The sequence below is a fragment of the Haliaeetus leucocephalus genome, unplaced genomic scaffold, assembly GCF_000737465.1.
Source record: "Haliaeetus leucocephalus isolate CR32 unplaced genomic scaffold, Haliaeetus_leucocephalus-4.0 Scaffold473, whole genome shotgun sequence".
NCBI classification, from domain to species: domain Eukaryota; kingdom Metazoa; phylum Chordata; class Aves; order Accipitriformes; family Accipitridae; genus Haliaeetus; species Haliaeetus leucocephalus.
In genome coordinates, this window is record NW_010972909.1 from 3,790,804 (window position 1) to 3,796,815 (window position 6,012).

The window sequence follows — 6,012 nt, forward strand, 5'->3', positions numbered from 1 at the left end:
AAAAAAAAAAGCCAACCCACAACCGAAGCCGGGAGGATCGAATGTAATTTTAGGGGAGGCTTGCCTTTTTGTTTTCCCTGCTGTTAGGCCCCTACGTTGTTGTTTGGATGGTTTTTTTTTTAAAAAAGTGTAGTATTAGACAGCAATTGAGTCTTAATTGTATGAGGAGGGCTCCTTATTCTGAGCCTCGTTGCTGTTTTCTGTCTCTTGACTGGGAAATTACTGGATAACCCCGCTGCCCACCCACCCACATGGCACCACAAAGATACAGCACGAATTTTGTTACAGAATCCTGTGAGGATATCCTCAGTTTTCTAGAAACTAGAGACATGCGACCTTGTCTTACACGGTCCTTTACAGTAATGTTGTTACTCGGAACAATTTGCGTTTACGTGTTTGCCTCGGAGCCTTTTAAGGGCATAACTAAAGAGATGAATAACTAATGACAGACCGTTATCTTGCAGTGGGAAGCAGTAAAACTAAATGCGAGTTGCTTCACCCAGAAATACTGCACTATAAATTCAATCAAAAGCCTAGTTTTGCATCTTGTGAAGGTCATGATTAGGCTAGAAAAATGTACTCCAAAATCCATATCTGCTCTAATCCAGGTTCACTTGAATTTGTGTTAAAAGTACGTGTAAAACTGAACTATTAGGTGATCCCAAAGGTGTGTTTAAAAAAAAAAAAAAAAAAGGCACGGCCTTTCAGCAGCTTTCAATACCAAAGCTCACATTGCTTTGGCATGTTACTTTAGAGCGTAACTTTCTGTGTGTGCTGGCGTTGTGGGAATCTTCATCTCCATTTCATAAGACGCTGATGGCAGTCCAGAGATCTGCTGTTAGAGTTTGTTTTCATTTGCATCTACTGTATCAAAGGCATCATCGTTTCCTGCTTACCTGTAATGTTCTTGAATAGGAAAGTGCAAGTCCTGCTCATTACCGTATAATGTACTCATCTTTGAAGTAACTACATAGTTTAAAAAATACACTGATAGTTGCTTTAGAGGAGTTGTAAAATCCCTGTTATAACGGAAGTGCTTTAATCTCCAGATCTATTGTGTTCTCGCCCTCTGATAAACTACAGTTTTGTAGAAACAAGTTTTAAAAACATTTCCTCTGTGGTTTGGGTTTTTGTCTAAGTTAAAGTCACCATAAACTTCAATACATAGGTGACGAGAATAGAAAATTTGGGGGTGTGGGGAGAGATGCACTTACTCAAAGGTATCTGAATTAAACATGAAGCAATAGCAGATTTAGGCCAGCCTTTTACTATATTTAGAGGGTGTTCGAGGATGCATCTGATACTGTAACAAAGCTGCAAATTCCTCAGTTCTGCCAATTTGGGTTTCAATTCTAATCCCTATTAAGGCTTGTTTAAATTAGTGGTGGGGAAATGTAGTTTTAAAACATCTTGAAGAACATATCGGAAAAGCCTGAGTAAATAAAACCCGTAGCATGTCAGCTGGGCAAAAAAAGAAGAATCTAGAGAGAGAATGCTAGAAAAATAGTAGGGAATGGCCTGTTAACAGAGGCATAAAATTTGCAGCTCTGTTATGGAGGCAGCTTTGACTGATAAAATTCTCATGCTTCCCCCAAAGTCAGTTCAGATGTGACAGACCTGGATCTTGGGGAGTGGCGGTGGGTGGGTTGGTTAGGGAGGTGTGGGGGTGCTGGCAGGGAGAACGTGGGTAATGACAGGGCAGAAGGATTGTGGCAGGGAATATGGGTAATGCGACCAAAGGCACAGAGACCGCCATTTGGTCTGCGTGGTACGGTAGAGGAACGCAAACGCATGGCCAATGTCTTCAGAAATCTCTCGGATACTGGTGATTTCAAATCCTGTGGCAAGTAGATCCTTGTCCAAGAGGGCTGTCTACAGCATTAGACTGTCATTGTAAAAAAACTTTTCAATATTTTTTCCTTACGTTCCACGTAGGAAGCTCCTAATTCTGATCAATTTGCCAGTTTTTTTCCCCAATGGCAGGTAGCTTTGATCTATACAAGGGATGGATCACATAAATGAGGGCATAGGGAAAGAGAAGAAAAATACATGTTTTGAAATGGGAAAAGGAGAAGGGACTTTTTTTTTGGGTGATACCACAGATCTGAGTAGTTCATAGAATCTGAAGGGCAATGAAGAGTAACTCAGTGGGGTTGGGGAAACTCTACTGATGAGTGCTCAACTCATCTGGGGACTATTGCTTATCTTACTATATTGTTTGGTTTTGCTGTGTTTGTAGGAAAGTGTTGGGGATGATTGCTGCAGGGCATAATGTTAGTATCGCTCTGTAGCTGCATTATTATCCCATTATTACTATTAAAAATTATAGCATTCTTATTCCCTAAGGGCCCTGGGTCTACAAAGGAGGCTTAAGAAATGAAAGTTTGAATATTGCAGTGCTGTCCAATGAGATTAACATTATCAAAGTTATTAGCGGTATGTCATGGAAAGAGTTTTGCATCTCCAGATGTATCTAGAAATAAGTATCATCTGAAGCGTGTTCACTTCCCTGGCTCAACAAGCTATTACACAAAGGCAGCCCTTGTCTGGGAGCTATTCACCTGTATTAATGTGAAGCTGTGCTGGAGCTAACCAAAATTTGCCTCTCTGCAAGGCAAAGGGTGCGGTTCAGCAGTCATTTCCATGTGCCATAAACGTGGGCTTCTGCCAAAGGGTCAGCCTGCCTGCCTCGCCTCTGGCGACGTGTTCCTCATCTCTCGCTTTGTGCCGGTACTATCACTTGTGGCCAAATGCAAATCCACTCTTCTTGTTGCTCTTGGCCTGGCTTTCAGTTGGATGAGTTCCTGGGTCTGACTCAATGCATGACTAAAATGCACCAAGGAGTCAGCAGAGACGTGCACTTGGGCAAAGAGCGGGAGATCCTCATCGTGCTTGGTAGGAGACCCCTTGGGACCAGATTAAAACGATGCGGGACCTGCAGCCTAATGAGCTTGCTCAGTGCTCTGTTAACACTTCTGCATGGCTTTCAGATTGGGTTTGGCTTGTGTCTGGCCAATTTGGAGAGTGAGTAGAGGTGCGTGTCTGTCTCCAGTCACCTGTGTAGACATACTCTTCAAGAGCCTGATGAACTGAGTGAAAGAGGAAACTTGAAGGACAAAAAGTTTTTTTAAACACCTGTATTCTTGAAGGAGGTGGGGCCTTACTCTGGCATCCTAAAAAATTACCTCCCTCTGCTCAGGATGTGGAGGTCTGAATTTAGGTTTGGGGTCAGTTCTGCCACTGACCTGATTTATAGCCTCACAACCACTCCTTTTGCTTCTAAGTCTGCCTATCTTGTATTTAAATGGCAGATTACTTCAACTACAGTCTCTCTTTTTTGCTCTGTGTTTGCACATGGCCTGTGCTGATAAAGCCCAGGTTTGCGGCATGAGTTCTTTGTTGCTATGATGATATCGACAACGATAATTTCTCAGCACGGGATGGTCAGAGCCATAGGGACCAGTCATGGGGGAGCATTTCCCTAATTTGCTATCTTGTGCAGTCTCCTGGACTCCTGCAAAACTTTCCCCGTGGACTGCTGGGGTTACCATGCACTTGTAGCATCTCAGCCCTTTTTATATGCTGCCACGTCTGGCAAAAGTTCATTTTCATTTATTATCACACCAAAGAGTATACTACAGCGGATGCTTTGTCTTTTATTATATTTTTTTCCATTCAATTTTTGAATGGTAAGCCTATAACTCATGGGTTTTTTTAACACCATCTGAGTTAGATGTTTTGTCTGGTGTGGGGTTTTTTTGTTTTGTTTTTTTCTAATTTTCATCTAAATAGTGCTTTCAGGCTTCCTTTAGAAAATGTAGTTGTCTGGGTGATATACAGTGTTAAAATTACAGCTGATTAGTTCTTTACACAGTGAAATAGTCAATAGTAGGATCTTGTGTGTAGGCATATAATGAATGTTCTACTGGAAACTGAAAATCTCCTCTCCCTCAAAGTCCTGGCCCATTTGTTTTTGTTAAAGCATGAGGCATACTGAAGGTTTTGCAAAAATACCAACTATAATTCAACTATAATTGTGTTCAGTTCTAAGCTTATACTAGCTATCTTTTGCAGGAGTTGCTTGCATGTGTGTTTCTCTTTGTGTGCACCTATGCTTAGGCAGTTTCAAGTGACTGGAAATTGCATAGGGCTCTGTTCTTTCACCCACATTCACAGAAAAAGATACCTTGTGCCACAAAAATATAATATTATGTTTAATTCCAATGTTTTCTCCTTCCTGAAAGTAATTGTGGAGCAGCTGTGCCCATAAGAGATGCATATTATAGGTTTTCCTTGTACTTAGTTTCATTTTTAACCCGTTATGCCAGTATCCATCACCTATATCTCCTTTAAGAAGCAGTAAATTGTCCTGTGGTTTTAACAGAACAAATTCAAAACTTAACGACTGGTTAACGCACACAAGAATGGCAGGACTGGTCACAAACCTGGATGCTTACAATTTAATTTCTAAAGCTGTCTTTAAGCGTTGCCTTATCCAAGCCCAGATCCACTTTTTATTGTGCCCAAAGGTGAGAGGCAATTTTACCGTGGGGTGTTCTCTGGAAACAAATTTAAGTTTTTGATTCCAGGCTTGAATGGCTTGCGTCCACCTTTACAGCAAACTCGGATTTCACTACTGTTTCTGCAATGCTGTATAAAATTGGGGCCAGCTGGATTGACAATGCCTTTTTTTGTTTGTTTGTTTGTTTGACCTTCCTGAAAGCAACCACAAACCCCATTGATTGAAGGAAAGAAAGGTTCCCTGATTTCATGTAAAGAATGTGGATTTATTTTGCCATGGAAGGTTCAGGAAGGCCTTTTCTTATTCAGGGGATGCTGAATATAAATACACTGTAGTGTCACAACCCTCCCTAGAATATTCCTTCAGCAACTGCCTTGATACTGTGAGTGAAATTATGAAAATGTAAATGGATTGCAGTTTTGTAAACAATGCTACAGATGAACAATAAGGAAAAGATTCTTACAAAGCTATACACTTATACTGTTTAAAGAAATGGAAAACAAGAATAAGTGTTACGTTGACATTGACTTAATCAGGCCTATTTCTGAGGAACATCTGAAAAGCAGAGATGCTATTGTAGAAAAGGTACCGGCCCTTTTCAAAGCATAATTCCTACAATATACCTTAGTAAATCCTGGGAGATTCTTAATTTATTCAAGAAATGTGTGAGCATAGCAGTCTTCTAAAAGGTTCTTTGAGATGGGTGTACCGTGGAGTTAACAATGGGCTATACAGATGGGTTTGATAGTAGCCAGAGGTGGTACCATTTAATGATTCATTGGTGGTATATGAAATTGCCTGAGTCATCTTCCTAGGTGTACTGTGATATCTCAAAAGAGAGTTACAACTGACTTTAACTAGTGGTGTGCTACAGCTGATGCAGCGTGCAGAAAACCACAGCCTGAAGCTGGCACTGTTTTCTCATTAGTAGTGGGTCTTTGCTCCCTAAGCACAAGTAACAATAACTTGGAGAAGGTTGTAGCTGCAGCAGTCAGCACAATTTTGGCCAAACACACAACACTCATTTGGAAATATACTTTTCTGTTACTGCTCTCATTGATATATGAAATAATTTTTTTGCCCGCTCTCTCTTGTTTTGAGACATAATGTGAATAATTGTGCTTCTCTGTGCTTTGGTTTCCATTGCAGCATCACTCTATGACTAGTGACACAAGGTTATTCATCATTTGTGAAAGTTTGTTTGGTTATGCAGGGTTGAAGCATCCGGGATGCCTCCTTCATCACCAAGGCCTTCAGAAACAAGAGGTGGTGCTTTCAGCAGAGGTCTGTACTGGAAGGCAGGTGGTTTTGCCTCAGTTCAGCACTGGAGCATTCAGTGATGCTCCCTCTTAGATACTTCGGACCACACTAGAGGAGGGTAACGCATTCAGAAGCAAAGTGGTCATGATCCGTGGGGAACAAACACAGTGCTAGACTGCCGAAACCAGGAGCTCTGCCCGCTCTGTTCCTGGTCAGGACCAGCTAACACA